This window comes from Pygocentrus nattereri, chromosome 9, assembly GCF_015220715.1.
Source record: "Pygocentrus nattereri isolate fPygNat1 chromosome 9, fPygNat1.pri, whole genome shotgun sequence".
Classification (NCBI taxonomy): Eukaryota; Metazoa; Chordata; class Actinopteri; order Characiformes; family Serrasalmidae; genus Pygocentrus; species Pygocentrus nattereri.
Genome location: NC_051219.1, coordinates 41517295 through 41533177, shown reverse-complemented (window position 1 = coordinate 41533177; position 15883 = coordinate 41517295).

The following is a 15883-nucleotide window of genomic DNA, read 5'->3' as shown; positions in this document are numbered from 1 at the left end:
CAGCCGGAAATGAACCCAATGTCATTCGCCAGGTGTGCCGTCTGATCTTCAGAGTCGGACCAAATCAGACTGAGCCATAAAACTGATGCAATAATAATAAAAAAAAAAAAAAAAGACGACAGAAAGGCTGCTTAGTGGTTACGACCGCTTGGGAATTTAGCTGGAAAACAAACTGCCGGCTGTGCAGCAAGTGGGCGGAGCTCGTTACTCTGACGTAGCAACAAGCTGCTTGTTAAGGATCTACAATTTGGAGGAAGGAACTGAACATTAAGACATTAAATGCCACGTTCACAGCCCAGTTTATTCATTTCTTACTTTATTCATTTAGTTGTTGTGTAAATAGAACACTCAAGGTGGTGCGTCACTGGACAGTCTGGGAGTGGACCCAAGTGCAACAGACGTTCACTTTTCGGTAGCTTTATAGTGCGATGTGATGTAATACAGTGATTTGGGGACACTGAGTGTGTTGTGTACTGTTGAAGTGGAGTAACATCCAACTGGATTCAAACCAGTGACCCTAGCCTTGCAAACCCAGTGGCCTACTACTGCACCACGGGACAGCAGAGATGAATAGTGGAATAACACCCCTCCAACCAGTGAGGATAAAAAGGCAGGAAAATCAAACAAAGAAGATGCTCAAAATGCCACAACGCAAAAATACCTCTCAAGGGAGAGATGGGGAACGGCCGATGTTTCAGCCTTTTCTTTTCTCTTCTCCCTTTTTTGGTGTTTATTCAAAACAATGTTTTCTTTTCCTTCTTTACTTTCCACTGACCTAGAGCAGTGCTCCCTTCCCTCCTCTTTGCTTCTCTTTATATGCTCTTCTTATTCTTTTCGTGTCTAAATTCCCACCTGAGCTAAGTACCATACCGGTCACCCCTCTACAATGGTGTGACAAGGGTGAGCTGCTTGCCACAGCCTTAAATGACAGTGCCAACAGGTGCACCTGGTTGGCACTGATTACCCCTTGGTATTCTGGGATTTTGAGTCTCCTGGAGTAACAGTGCCTCGCCACCATCGCCCTCTGCTGGCAGCTGACAGCACAGCCTGACCCGTTACACCATGATGCTGCCTTTATTGTTGAATGCACTGCAATCAGGCCTGTATTATGCCAAATGATGATGGCTCCCCTGAACCATGGTTGGAACTTTACTAGCAGAACAACTATGAAATAAACAAATTTTGAAATTTCCTTTCTTTTATTAGCAGCAAGCCAAAGTTCCTTTGTGAATGTAGTTTTAATTTGAACCTGCAGATATTCAAAAGATGTGCCGGCGGAATCTGAAAAGCAGAAGTCAATACCTCAACGGAGTAGATCAGTGGTCTCAAACCCTGGTTCAGGAGAGCTACCTTCTTACAGAGTTTAGTTCCAACCTGTGTCCATCAAGCTTCCCTACCCTTGCTTAACTCTAATCCAGCTAATCAGGGTCCTGGGAAAAGGTTGATTGGCTGGAGCAGGTTTGGCAAACTGCTTAACTCTAATCCAGCCAATCAGGGTCCTGGGAAAAGGTTGATTGGCTGGAGCAGGTATGGCAAACTTCAAAGGAAGGTAGCTCTCCAGGACCATGGTTAGAAACCGCTGGAGTAGAGGATATCCATTTCCAAAGTTGAAAACAGCCTCTCAAGTTAAAAACAAAGTAAGTGGCAAACTGTCTGCTTCCACAGGTAGTTTTCAAAGGTATGACAGATTAAGAGACCCTTTATTAAGCCCACAACAGGGAAATTTCACCTCCACATTTAACCAATCTATGCAGTGAAACATCACATATACACTAGTGAGCAGAGCGGTGGGCAGCCCTATCCACAGCACCCAGGGAGCATTTGGGGATTAGGTGCCTTGCTCACTTCAGTTACATACTGTCGGCTCAAGGGATCAAACCAGTGACCTTCCAGCGGCGGGGTTGGCTTCCTAACCACCAGCCCATGGAAGCTCCACCACATTTGGAAACTGTACTGTCTGGTAACTTGCTATTTGGACAGCCAGAGTATCTCAATATGGTTCCTTCTCGATGGAAAAGATGAGAAGATATTACCCAAAGCCACACATGGTGCACAGTGTAACCTGCTTAATTTGGAATTGGCTAGGACTGTTTAACACAGTTGAAATGTTATTTTAAATACACTTTACGTCAGACTACATTAGAAATACTCATTTTATGATTGGGCTAATTGAATTTGAGAATATATTTTTAAATCTTTGCATTTGTGGACACACACACGGGCTTCAAGAGGTGAGAGGAGAGCATGGAAAGAGGGGGAATGAGTGGGAACAGCATATAATTAGATAACCTGATGTCCAGCTTAGTCAGAACATACAGTCCCGCCCCCAGCCCACCCAAATAAAAAATGCAGCTAATCATGGCGTTGGACAAATCTCATATAATCAAATAAGAAAAAGCAAAAAATTCTAAAACTTCAAGGTAGGGGCACACCAAATATTTGCGCTCAGAGGCCTATAATTTGATATAGGTCTCACTGCGATAGTCTCTGAGTGATCATGCGCACACATTCAGAATAGAATTCAGCTTTCTAAAGGTTCATTATTGATAAAGCGACTAAAAGTGTATTCCTAAATCAGATGCTTGATCGCTCACAATGAAAGTTTGGGGGCAGTCATTGGCTGGTGGTTAGGGAACCAGCCCTAAGACCAGGAGGTCGCCAGTTCAATCCCCTAAACCAACAGTATGTGACTAAAGTGCTTTTGAGCAAGACACCTAACCCCAAACTGCTCCCACTGTGGATAGGGCTGCACACCGCTCCGGGCCAGTGTGCTCACTGCCCCTAGTGTCCATGTGGTGTTTCACTGCATGGAGGGGTTAAATACGGAGGTGAAATTTCCCTGTTGTGGGACTAATAAGGGTCAATTAAATAGTTTGAGCCACAAACAAAAAAATTGACATGTTTTTGGCTTTGCTAGATCACATTCTTTACATTTTGAAATAAATGTGGCAACAACATTGAAGGAGTAAAGGAGTAGATAAACAGGAATGGACACTTTTTGCCTCTGCAATAAAGGGTTAAAGTTCTTTCTCTGTCTGTTTCAGCTCTTTCGAAACCAGGCACTTAAGACACCGCTGGAAGCGCATGGCTTTAAAAAGAGGGACGGGTGAGCAAGCAGTTATGTAGTAAAGAGAGTGACGTGGGGAGAGCAGAAATGAGGGGAAAAAGTAGTCTGAAGAGAGGGATGAGGGGGTGGTTAAAGGTGCTCCATTAGAGTTGTTTTTCCATTAGAAAAACAAGTGTCTCCAAAATAGCAACTTTACAATAGAGGGGAAAACGTTCCTGGCTTTCAGTGTAAGTTAACGTAAAGAGAATTTATCCGCAGCAGTTTTGGGGCATTTCTATTGGTCCAGTCATCATGAAATGTTCACACAATGTACAGAGCAGCTGCTGAGCTCAAATTATGTCGAAAAAAACTGAAAACAGAAAGTGAGAAACTTGTTTTTTGTTTTTTGAAAGTGAATATTAAAAATAAAGGGAAAAATGTCTGTTTCTTGATGTAGAATAGAACAGTAGGAGAATTTAAATATGCGTCATCATCATGCTCACCACCAACAAATCATCACCAATTTATCAAGACAGTAAATTTTAATCAGCATAATCAAATATTCAGTTTAATCAAATAATCATGACAGCCAGATGACAAACAGCATGTTTCATTAAAAAAGCTTTGGTAGAACCAACATGCACACACACACACACACACACACACACACACACACACACACACACACACACACACACACACCCCTCCACCTCTCTATAGGACCCATTTATTCTCTCCATGCTTCTTGGGCATCCACAGATGTGGTCTGTCTGTGTGGGCTGGTCTCAGGTCATTAGCCGCTGCTAAAGAGGGAACGAGGGGAAGGGGGTACTGATGAAGGAGGATATGAGATGTGAACGAGCTACTGGGAGGATGATAATGAGCCAATTAAGCCCTACCCAGAGAAACTTATCACCAAAATAGACAACAAAAGCACAGGGAGCTGATTTGGAGAAAGGTCATATCCCAAATTCAAAACTCTGGCCTTGCACAAAAACTCGTTACTGTCATATCAAAACTTATTTCCACCGTTTCAAAATGTCAGCAGCCGTTTACATCGTGTGGACATGACGAATTGTCCGTGGGCCTAACTTCAGTTTTTCACTTCAACCCTCTCAAAATCCCAGGCTTCTAACATACTAAGGCTTATTGTTCAGTAAAGCAGGGGTGTCAAACTCAACCAGTAAAAAGGGGTCATATTAAAAAATCTCATGAAATCTGTGGGCCAGAAAAATAACTAAATAAATAAATAAATATCTTTATATTAATGTTGCATTATAACATCAGTTGGACATTGTTTATTTAAAAGATGCAAGAAACGTCAACAGTAAAATACAGACACTTGTAGTAGACCTTGAAATATTACATGACGTTCAAAATATTCAAATTTAAATGTCCCCGGGAGCTCAATCTTTAAAACCTGCCTATTTGCTTGAACTGACCTGTTCAGGGTGTATCTGATGTATCTTCCACCTGATGACTGCTGGGATAGACTTCAGCTTTCCCCGTGACCCAAAACGGATAAGAGTCTTAGACATTACTCTGCAGTGAATGCAGAGACTGCAGTACAGGGCATTGTGAAACAAGCTAAATGTTAATAGATAACTAAAATACTTCTACGGGCCAGACAGGACTGTGTGGCGAGCCTGAACTGGGCCTTGTGTTTGACTCATAGGAACAAAAGGGACCTCAGTGCAAACAGTGTTAGGAGTCTTGCCCAAGGACTCTAATTGGTATAGTGTAGGGAGCTGACCCAGGCGGGGGATTGAACCCCAGTCTCCAGTGTAGAAGGTGGAGGTGTTAACCACTACACTACACCAACCACTATACGCTACACTCACTGGCCACTTTATTAGGTACACTGCTAATAAACACTGCTAGGTAACCTTGCTAGTAAAAGGTTGGACCCCCTTTTCCCTTCAGAACTGTCTTAATTCTTCGTGGCAGACTTTCAACAAGGTGTTGGAAACGTTCCTCGGAGATTTTGGTTGGTTATTTGAGTTCCTGTTGCCTTTCTATCATCTGGAACCAGTCTGCCCATTCTCCTCTGACCTCTCACATCAACAAGGCATTTTCGTCCACACAACTGACCGCTCACTGGATATTTCCTCTTTTTCGGACCGTTCTCTGTAAACCCTAGAGATGGTTGTGCGTGAAAATCCTAGTAGATCAGCAGTTTCTGAAATACTCAGACCAGCCCGTCTGGCACCAACAACCACGCCACGTTCAAAGTCCCTTAAATCCCCTTTCTTCCCCATTCTGATGCTCGGTCTGCACTTCAGCAGGTTGTCTTGACCACCTCACACACACATTTTCTAAGCCGCTTCTCCCTCACGGTCGAGGGGGGTGCTGGAGCCAATCCCGGTGGTCATTGGGCGGAAGGCGTCTTGATCACCTCTACATGCCTAAATACACTGAGTTGCTGCCATGTGATTGGCTGATTAGCAATTTGTGTTAACAAGCAACTGAACAGGTTTACCTAATAAAGTGACCAGTGAGTGTACATTAACACTCACCAAAATTGTTTCTTTGTAGAATCATCCATTAAAAAATTTCCAAAAGTTTCCTATAGTGGTTTCCCTGTGGCATCGTTCCTAAGAAGCCCTTTTTGCCACTCCTTTTTAGGAGTTGAAGTCTTCTTTGCTTCTCTTACAATCATACAGTGTCTGCATGTACTGGAAAAATACTGATACACAATCCACTCGAATGACTGAAGGTGGTCAGAATAATGTAGAATGTAATGCATTTTAAATAGGCCAGTTGATTCGCTTGATCTATTCAAGCTGTTCATTAAGTGACTAGCAGACCCCGCTTTGAAATTGAAAGTAGGACTGTATTGTGCAAGTGCTGCACTAACACAGATGCTTGTATTGCCGGTTGGGAATTCAGAGCGTGTACTATAAATACATTATATCTTCAGAGTAGGGCTGGGTGGAACTGGTAATGATTTCTGTAGTTAAGTTATATCCTCATTAGATCTCACTTCTAGGGGCAGCAACACACTCAGCACATGATTCATCCACGATATTGGGTTCAGGGGTGCTGCTAGGATTTTCTTCATGCATGGACACCTTGCCTCGTCCCACTTACCTTAGCAGAGCCAGTCACAACATTAAAATATTCCTTTTTTTTTTTTTTTTTTTTTTTTTTTTTTTTTTAACCTGTCATATCTGGCCATTTTTGCAATCGGAATGGTAATCCGAATGTACTGATGTACCAAACATATTTGTTTTCACAAGAAAAAAGCTCTATAGGTTACTAAAGCCTATTCTTGTTAAAGTTTTTATTTTATTTGTTTGGCCAGGCCTGACAGGCAATAAAAAAGAGGACAGGAAAGAAAGAGAAGAAGGGAGGAGAGAGAAAAAAAAAAAAATAATAATAATAATAATAATAAATCATAATAATGATAATTAAGTAAGTAAATAAATAAATAGAAAAAAAATAATAATAATAATAATAAAAAAGAGAGAAAAAACAAATAAAATAAGTAAATAAACAGACAACTAAATAAAAATAAATAGATAAATAAGTAAGTTAAAAAAAAAAAAAAAAAAAAAGGGGAGGGGAAAAAAACAATTATACAGATATACATACATATACATATTCACATATACATATACATATATACACCCAGACATAATTCTACTATTTGCTGCTACATACATACACATGTTTACATATCTATACATATGCCTCTATACATATACACCCACCCACCACACACAATTCTACTGTTTGCAGCAATGTGTATATGTGTGTATATGCGTTCACGTGTCATGTGTCATGGAATGTGCTCAGCAATGAGGGCAAGAAGCCGCAACCATGCCCCCGTGGTCCAGAGACAGATAGGGAAGGACCCGGGGGACCCGGACCATCCACAGCCCATTAGGAACTCAGGAGACCTGAGGCCACACGCTCCGACGGCCACCGCGTGCACGCCCCAGAGGACGAAGAATGGAGGCCCCAGACAGAGCGCCCACAGACAAAGGGCAAGTGACCGGAGAGCCAGAGGCAATGAGCAGCCCACCCCCCCCGGCAGGCCAACATCCCCAGCATGAGCCGAGCATGCGGCCCCCGAGGGCCCAGGCGCCCGAGACCGGCCGACCCCCGGCAGGACCCCCCCCCCCCATGCCAGAAAGGCCCAAACCACCCTCAGGACACAACCGCCAAGGGAGCAGGGCAGGGACCACGCCACGATGTCCAGTCATGCACCCAGGGACCCACAGGGCACCCATACCCCGGGTGTGGGGCGGAGTCGGCAAGCAGCGGGGAGCGGTGGGGAGGGGTAACTCCTGCCCACCACCATGTACCACAGATGTCCAGGCTCAGCAAGTCATAGACCCAGGCCCAGCTGTCCACACACACATGTTCACATGCACCCACACACACCCACACCCACACTCGCACACACCAGTCACCCACTCATGCATACACACGGAATATACATGGACTCACAGTATCGGCGGGCGGACACCAGCACGGGTCAGCGGTAACCCAGGGAGGCATATTCCTTTTTTTTAATACTAACACTTTTTTGCTGTAGCTCCATATTTCCAACTTCTACTTTCACCATGCTATCTTCTCTAGCATGCAGCAGGCTGTGAATATGAATACATGCAACATGACTGCATTTGAAAATAATGTATGCAACTGGCCGAAACTGTCGGGTCTGTTGCTTCTCAAAAGGGCTGCATTTTGGCTTGTGAAGCAATAATCAGCAAGAAGTACGTCCATATTATTGTTTTCTAACCTCTTAGTCTCCAGGGTATGTTTTGGTTGTTCCGTCTGAATTTTCGTGACCAAATCGTAAGGCAAATTATTCAGTAACTGCATGAAATAAATACTTATTTATTTATTTATTTGTAAAATCTCCCCTCAAATTACAGGGCTTAAATACAAACAGGGATAACGAGGGATAACAGGACACAGGTGGAAAACAGGTGGGAACAATCAGGGGGGGGTCACGAAACAAGAGGGCAGGACTGAAAACGTAAACATCATTTCTTCTTTAAGCTTGTAAATCAGCACACGTGACATACCGTCTTGCTATTTTTCACCTTACAGGCAGAAAACTCTGTTTTAGGGGAAGAAAAAAAAGCAGCACAGAATTTCAGTGATATGTTTTGGAGAATAATAATTCAAATATGCATGGAGCCTGTGCATTATTGGATGTCACTGAGTGTGTTTCTAGAGCCACTGTAATTCATCAATTTGGGATATTACTGCAGCTTAGAGAAACAATGCAGCAGGTTTTGGTGTTTAAACGAAAAGCTAAGTGGGTATTAGTGTTACAGTGATGGGTTACATTTGTTTTAATACAGAACATATATGGATTTACAACACTTAGATTTTAATGTCTTTATCCTGGTTATCCAGGACACAAAGAATCTTGTGTTCTGCAGCTTAATCTTGCAGGGTCGTCTCACTCCTTAAAACCCACACCACACAGATTTTAGATCTGCATCCACACATCGGATGGCTGTCCAAAGTACAAAGCTTTACACGATAGAAGATCATTGGCTGGTCCTGCAAGTACAATAAGCTTCCTGAGCCTTTAAAACTGGAGTATGTGATTTATTTTAGAAACTGTTGGTTATATTTCTTGAAAAACTGATTAGAATCAATAAATCAAACGATTCTGGCAATAAAAAGAAAAAAAAATATCTGTGGAAGCCACAGGACTGTAAAATCCTCGTCCAATCATTTTATACAGAACGAATGAAATGACTGGATGACTGGACAGTCTACCTGCCTGTCCACCTACCTAGATCATGACCTTCCCACATACATCATGACCTTCCCACATACACACAGATTGCACTTGTACTCATTTGAGCAAGATGTCTAACCGGGGTGAACCATGGCCCAGATTTCCAGCGACAGAGAAACCTGGGGGAGTTGAAAGGTCTTGAAAGCAATGGCAAGTTTGCTGTTTTTCTGTTGGACTGGTAATGATCTGGTTTGTTTTGTTTATGGGGAATTTGTTATTTTCCTGAATTATATAGCCAACCTAGGTAGCTACTACTGTATTTGTCCAATGTTAATGTTAGCTAAGTTCATCTTGTATGTAATCTGGTATGCGTACATGTTTGATGATATCTCCATTGTAGTAAGTCCATTTTGTATCGTATACCTGTTTTGGAGGAGTGGCTTTGGATGGAGGGCTGAATATAGGGGGTGGGATTTTTTTCCAAAACTAGCTTACATTTCCTGGTTTCTACAAATGACCTACTCCAGCTTTAACCTTCTCAATATGTAATAAAATAAGCAAAAGCTGTTTAAAACAAAAACTTGGCTGTACATGGACTGTGCATTGATTCACTTTGTTATTCATTTTTGGACTTTAGCTAGGCTCCTAACCCATATCCAAGACTAGGTAGGGATTATTCTCTCTCTCTCTCTCTCTCTCTCTCTCTCTCTCTCTCTCTCTCTCTCTCTCTCTCTCTCTCTCTCTCTCTCTCTCTCTCTCTCTCTCTCTCTCTCTCTCTCTGGATTTTTACCATTCTCCCCCCAGTAACATATAACATCACTGGACAAGACACTTGGAGTGCCTTCTGTTATGTTAAGCTAACAGACCTGCATTGGCTAACATCATGCTGAGTGATGGGAGGAGAGGAAGGGCAATCCTACCCACACAGCGAGAGGCCAATTATGCTCACTTGCACTCCTGGCAACTGCCAGGGGTTGAATTTCCAATCTCCTGACAATAGGGCCAACGCCTAGATGCCTGCACCACTCTGGATCCTAAATAGGATTTGTAATTGGCAAACATAACTAACATCACACTTTAGTCTAAGATTAGACTTCGTTCATGTCCAGGATGTTTTTATTCTGCCTGTTTTACCTACTTTTATTTTTTGGTGATTGTGAAGCCTTGAGATGACTTGGCTATGAAAGTGTGGTATACTGACTAAATGACATTATTATTAACATTATTATTATCATTGTTATTATTATTCTTTTTTTTTGTTTTGTTTTTTAATTAACATTAGTAGTACAAGGTAATTGGTCAAAGAATGTTGGAGATGGAGCTGCCGGGTAGAAGGAGAAGAGGTAGACCTCAGAGAAGGTGTATGGATGTAGTGAAGGTGGACATGGAGATGGTTGGTGTGAAAGTAGAGGAGGCATTGGATAGGGCAAGATGGAGGCAGATGATCCGCTGTGGCGACCCCTAAAGGGAGCAGCCGAAAGAAGAAGAAGAAGAGTACAAGGTGATTCATTGGAAAGAGGTCCATGCAGTGTACTCCTCAGTATAAGGAGCTTCAAACAAGCCGGGATGCCCCTGCGTCGGAGCGATGAGGTAGGAGCCGGACAGCCGTTTGCAACTTCCAGGTGCAGACCCCCGTACCTGTGTCTGGCAGAAAACGGAGATTGCTTCCAGCATCGAATGTAATGCAATCGATTACACATACATCAAGGTATGTCATGTATTTTTTGGCTCCGATTGCTTCATCCTAACGGGAGTTACAGCAGAATATTCAGGGCCTAGTAGTTGTGAGCTGAGCTACTGTTTGTTTGCACGTTCAGTTTAGCATTAGTGCTAAATAGAAGCACTAAGAAGGCATTAGCTGTTAAAGTGGAGAGGAAGACGGAGGACTTTCATTTCCTCAGAATAAAACCCAACAACACAGCTACTTACTGGAAGTGCCATTACTCAAATCTAGGAACCTGTCCAGTGGCTTTCGATCAAGTCTTAACTTTTGTTGCCTGCTTAAGATTCCCCTCAAAAGCACAGCTGATGCACGCCTGATTTCCGTTCTAATCGAGGGTATTAACAGGGTATCACACACCCTTTGCTGCAGTAACAGCTTCTACTCTTCTGGGAAGGCTTTGGACTGGATATTGGAACATTACTGTAAAGATTTGATTGCGAGGTCAGCTACTGATAACTGGTTCTGGATCACAAACCTCATGCCAACTCATCCCAAACGTACGGAATGGAGCTGCAGTGGAGTTTCACTGCTGCAGACCCCAATGCTGAGGGGGGGTATTATATCCTTCTGGCAGATGCTTGACACTGGGCATGGTGATCATAGGCTTATGCATGATTCCATATTGCCCCATTCTATTGCCCATTGCTTATCTATTAAGATTATACAAGCTGTATGTGCACAACTGAATGCCTGTCTCAGCAACAGGTGCCCATTAAATTTCAATATTCACTATTTAGTAGGGTTGTCTGGATATTTTGGACATATGGTGTATATTAAGAAGCTTATTGCTGCCTCCAGATCATTCATTCTATGCTTTTCCTGTTGGTAAATTCTGGCAGCACTACACTGAACACGTCCCAATCCACTTGTAGTTCTGACAAATAAATAAATAAATAAATAAATAGGTTATTATCGTTTTGGACGAAAAGCAAAATTTCATTCTGCAATATTTGATTCCTTTTCTGGTATGTTTGCTGACCTGCCAGGCTACAGAGCTTCAGAAGTTCTGTGCATTCTGTTCTCTGCAAATTTGACATTTGTCATAAGATTTAAAGGGCCTATATTATGGAAAACCAATTTTCCTTTTTTTTTTTTTTTAAATAAAATAGGATGTAAACATTGTTAAAGGTTCTAATTTGACTCTTCGGTCAGTATGGTCCATATATAGAGCTCCAAAAACAGCTTGTTTGGAAATTGTTGTTTTTGTGTTGTCAGAAAAACTAACACATTTACATTTGCCTATTCAGCCTAAAGCCATTCTGCTCCCCCCATTCGTACTAGAATGGTCATTTACATATATTGGATGCTTCAAAATGATTAATCCGATTTCAAAGCAGCATATTTTTATAACCATGAGGCGGTGAGGAACCAGTCACAATCCAGCTGTAAGAGGGGGTCATGGAGTTTCTATCACCGGAAGATGGGTCCCTTCAATCTGAGAGGAGATGAGACCCCTGAGCAGAAAGCGTTCTGTGTTCTCCACCTCAATATGAGTGAATCCGTCAGAACTGTGCGGTGTGATTTTCAAGGGCAGTGAAGCTCAAACAGCTCAGAGCGTTCGTTGTTGGACCCACAGCACTGGATGATCTCCGGAACCTCACTGAAAGAGCCGTGAGTGCAGAGACACCCGACACGGTCAATCCAGTCTGGGATGAGTTTGACTGTGGTGTTGATGTCCATACAGCTGGAGGAGGGTCAGACTGAGACCTTGTAAAATTACATAAACTTTATACTCATTTACACCGTTTACAGTTTGTACATTATTGTATAATGATTTACGACAAAAGTCTGAAGTGGACCTCAGGAAAAAAAGTGGAAAATGGGAAAATGACAAACCACAATAACAATGCAGTACAGGAGCCCTTTAAGCTATGCCAGGCGTCTTAAGCAACTATGCATAGGTGATCAATACAGAAGATGACTTACATACTGTGGAAACACTGGAGCTCATCTCTTTGCCGTTAGTCGCTAAATCATCTTCTTCCATTAGAGTTAATGTAACAAGCTGTTACTGCCCTGATCATATACCATTTAAAAGAGCAGTGGATGCTGCTTGAAGCAATGAATTTTCCTTTATTATTTCCAGTTGGTACAGATAAGAATGCATTTTAGAGAAAGCACGGAGTAATAAGTAATAAGTAATCCCATTACACGTTCCGAAAGTTAGTAATTAGTAAGGAATTACTTTTTAAGCAACTACCCCAATGTTGTGGATGGCAGATGATGAGGAGACTAAGTTAAACCAGCAAGAGCGCACCAGTAGCTGAGCTGGGGAACAGCATGTGTTCGGCTAGCGGGATGAAGAGATATGAAAGAGATCATAGTGCGAGAGAGAACCCGGCACTCCAGCTTACTAAAGCAGCTCTGCTTCAGTCCTCGCCACTCACATGAATAAATACAGCCAATCTCTTCCCAGTATGCTGTCATATGAACCAATGTGTTGTCATTGAGCACAAATATGATAAAACTGGCCTGGTGTAAGTTTACACTGAGTGCAGAGGTTGGCTTGAGATTTCTCTTCACAGCCTGAGAGCTTGGGAAAACACCCAAAACCGTGAGTCCCGTGCCAAAACAACGAGTTTGCGACCCTGCTGTCAAAGCAGCTCTATAACCTCATCTTTGAAGATGAGAAATAGACACAACAGAAGACATTATGCACACAGTAAATGAGCTGAGGCAAAGCACCTATGTTATTCATTCAAATGATAAAGGTTTAAAATTGCATCACCCATCTATTTGACTGGAAAGAATACGGCTACAGCCTCATACGACGCCCACCTTCTGAATGAGGCTTATGAAATATGAAAGTTATGAAGTACAGAATATGACCAAGTGCGTTTTGGAACTACTGCTGGTTCCAAGGAGTGAAAAAGGTTAAAAGACCATGTTCTTTAGGGAACTGAAAGGGGTTCTGCAATAGAGTTACTTCAGGATCTTCACAATCCATTTAAACAAACATCACAATCCATTTAAAAGTCACAGCAAAATCTTGTCCGATCGCGTATTTTTAATCAGTATATTTTATCATTGCTCTTCTTTTAGGCTTAGAAGCAGAGTTGGGAGGATTACTTTAAAATAAAGTTAGTTCACTTTAAAGTAACAGCGCTCTGTAAAGTCCCATAAAACTTATGATATAGAATTTTTACCATTTTAAAATCACAAAATATAATATAGACAAGTTAAAACTCAGTTTTAAAAAATGCTTTTAAATAAAGCCGACAGGAAATCTACAGGGTAAGTCAAAAGTCACAGGACACCGTTTTAAGTGATGGGAGAGGGGGCCTATCTCTTAGGTTATGTCCGGAACAAACAACTGGGAACGTTGCCTGTGATGCACAGCTATTTGACATGATCAATGTGCTGTCCCTGGCGCTGAACACAGAGCTGAATATACAGGATATAATCATGAACCCGCATGAGAATCTCTGGAGAAATGCCGTCACAAGCCTCCACGATGCGGTGCTGAAGGTGGTGTTTGTTGTGGATTTTCTCAGCATACACAATTTGTTTGAGATGACCCCAGAGATAGAAGTTGATAATAAAATAAAAAATAAAATAAAATAAAACCTGTCCTGTGACTTTTGACTCACCCTGTACAGTGTTGTGAAGCAAAGTAATATATTGTAGTCGACACATAATTGTCTACCAAAGCTTTGCACTTTAGAGGCAATACATTTGTTTTTCCTCACAACAGAAAATAAAAAAAAAGTCTTCAAGTGATAAAAATATTCTACTCCTCATAAAATAGCAAAGGTGCTTATGAAAAATGGTGCTTATAAAAATGTTAAATGTATTCCGTTTCTATCCAAGTCTATACCCCATGCATAGCTCAACCAGTTTGCACTGACGTCCTTGCAGTTACTGAATAGTAAGTCTTAGTATGTAAAAAGTCGGGTTTCGAGGGGTTAAAGTCGACTGATATCTCACAGAGTACGAGGCAATTTTGCTCAGACTGCAGCAGCTCTCTGTAAAGTCCCATAAAACTTATGATACAGCCCACTGATCTGCTCAGTGCTCATGCCAGAACAAATAGATAGGCTAATGCAAATCTCTACCATATTAAATTCACTACAATGAAATTGCTTAAGGCGACATGAGGGGCGGTCTCTGAGGACCCCACTCCATCATACCAATCCAGTCTAAATGAAGTGTACAGAGAGGGAAGCATGATTAATACGAGGACCAACTATTCAGGCCCTGCTGTTTACTGAGATATTAAAGAGTACCCGTCTGTTTCAAACAAAGGAGACGCGGCGGAGGAGGAGTGGGTGATAATCTGGAACGGGAAACAAAAGCCATTACAGTACAAAGCCCGAATTACCTGACTGTTCCAAGGATTGTGTCTGAAAACCTGCATTTATCTTGGGAATAATGCATTTATCTTGAATGGAGGCTTATTATCTTCAAATTCTGTACTTTCCTGCTTCGGTCCAAGTAGTAAAAATATCATTTTGATTGATTTAGTTTAATCAAACATGTTATATGTTTTAAATGTGTGCACACATATTTACACTATTTAAGAATTTATCCATATGAGAAGTAAATCAGAGTTTCATCAGCAGTAACTGTGACTGGTTTTAACAGTGAGATCTTTCTAGTATATTGTTCATTATACAGGGAGATTCAGAAAGATTGATCTGATTTCTAAGTGATTTATTTCACTTGTAAATCATTCCAGATCAGTGCAGTGAGCTGTAAACAGTTTAAATGAGCATAAAGTTTATTATGTAATTGTACAAGATCTCAGTCTGAACCTCCTCCAGCTGTACGGACATCAACACCACAGTCAAACTCATCCCAGACTGGATTGAGCATGTCGGGCGTCGCTGCTCTCATGGCTCTTTCAGGGGGATTTCGGAGATCATCCAGTGCTGTGGAACCAGCGCCGAACGCTCTGAGCTGTTGGAGCTTCACTGCCCGCGAAAATCCCGCTGCTCAGTTCTGACGGATTCACTCTTATTGACGTGGAGAACGCAGAACGTTCTGCTCAGGGGTCTCATCTCCTCTCAGACTGAAGGAGCCAGTCAGAAACTCTATGACACCCTCTTACAGTTGGATTGTGATTGGTTCCTCGCCGCCTCACGGTTATAAAAACATGGCGCTTTGAAATCGGATGAATCTTATTGAATCTTTGTATCTACACTAATTGCCAATTATATCCAAAACACCAACTTGATACAGCACTGTGCAAAAGTCACTGAGTACGTAATAAGTTATTCATTTTTCTGAAGATGTTTCCGAAGAGCTTAGGAAAATAGATGAAAAACAGGAGTTACTCCTAACAAGCTGTTAGACCACCAAAACTGTCTCCATCAGATAAACAGCACTTTCATCTCTGTGAGAGAGAAGAAAATCAAGCACCACTCCGGAAATCCTCAAGTGTTTTTGTCCATCCTTCTACTGT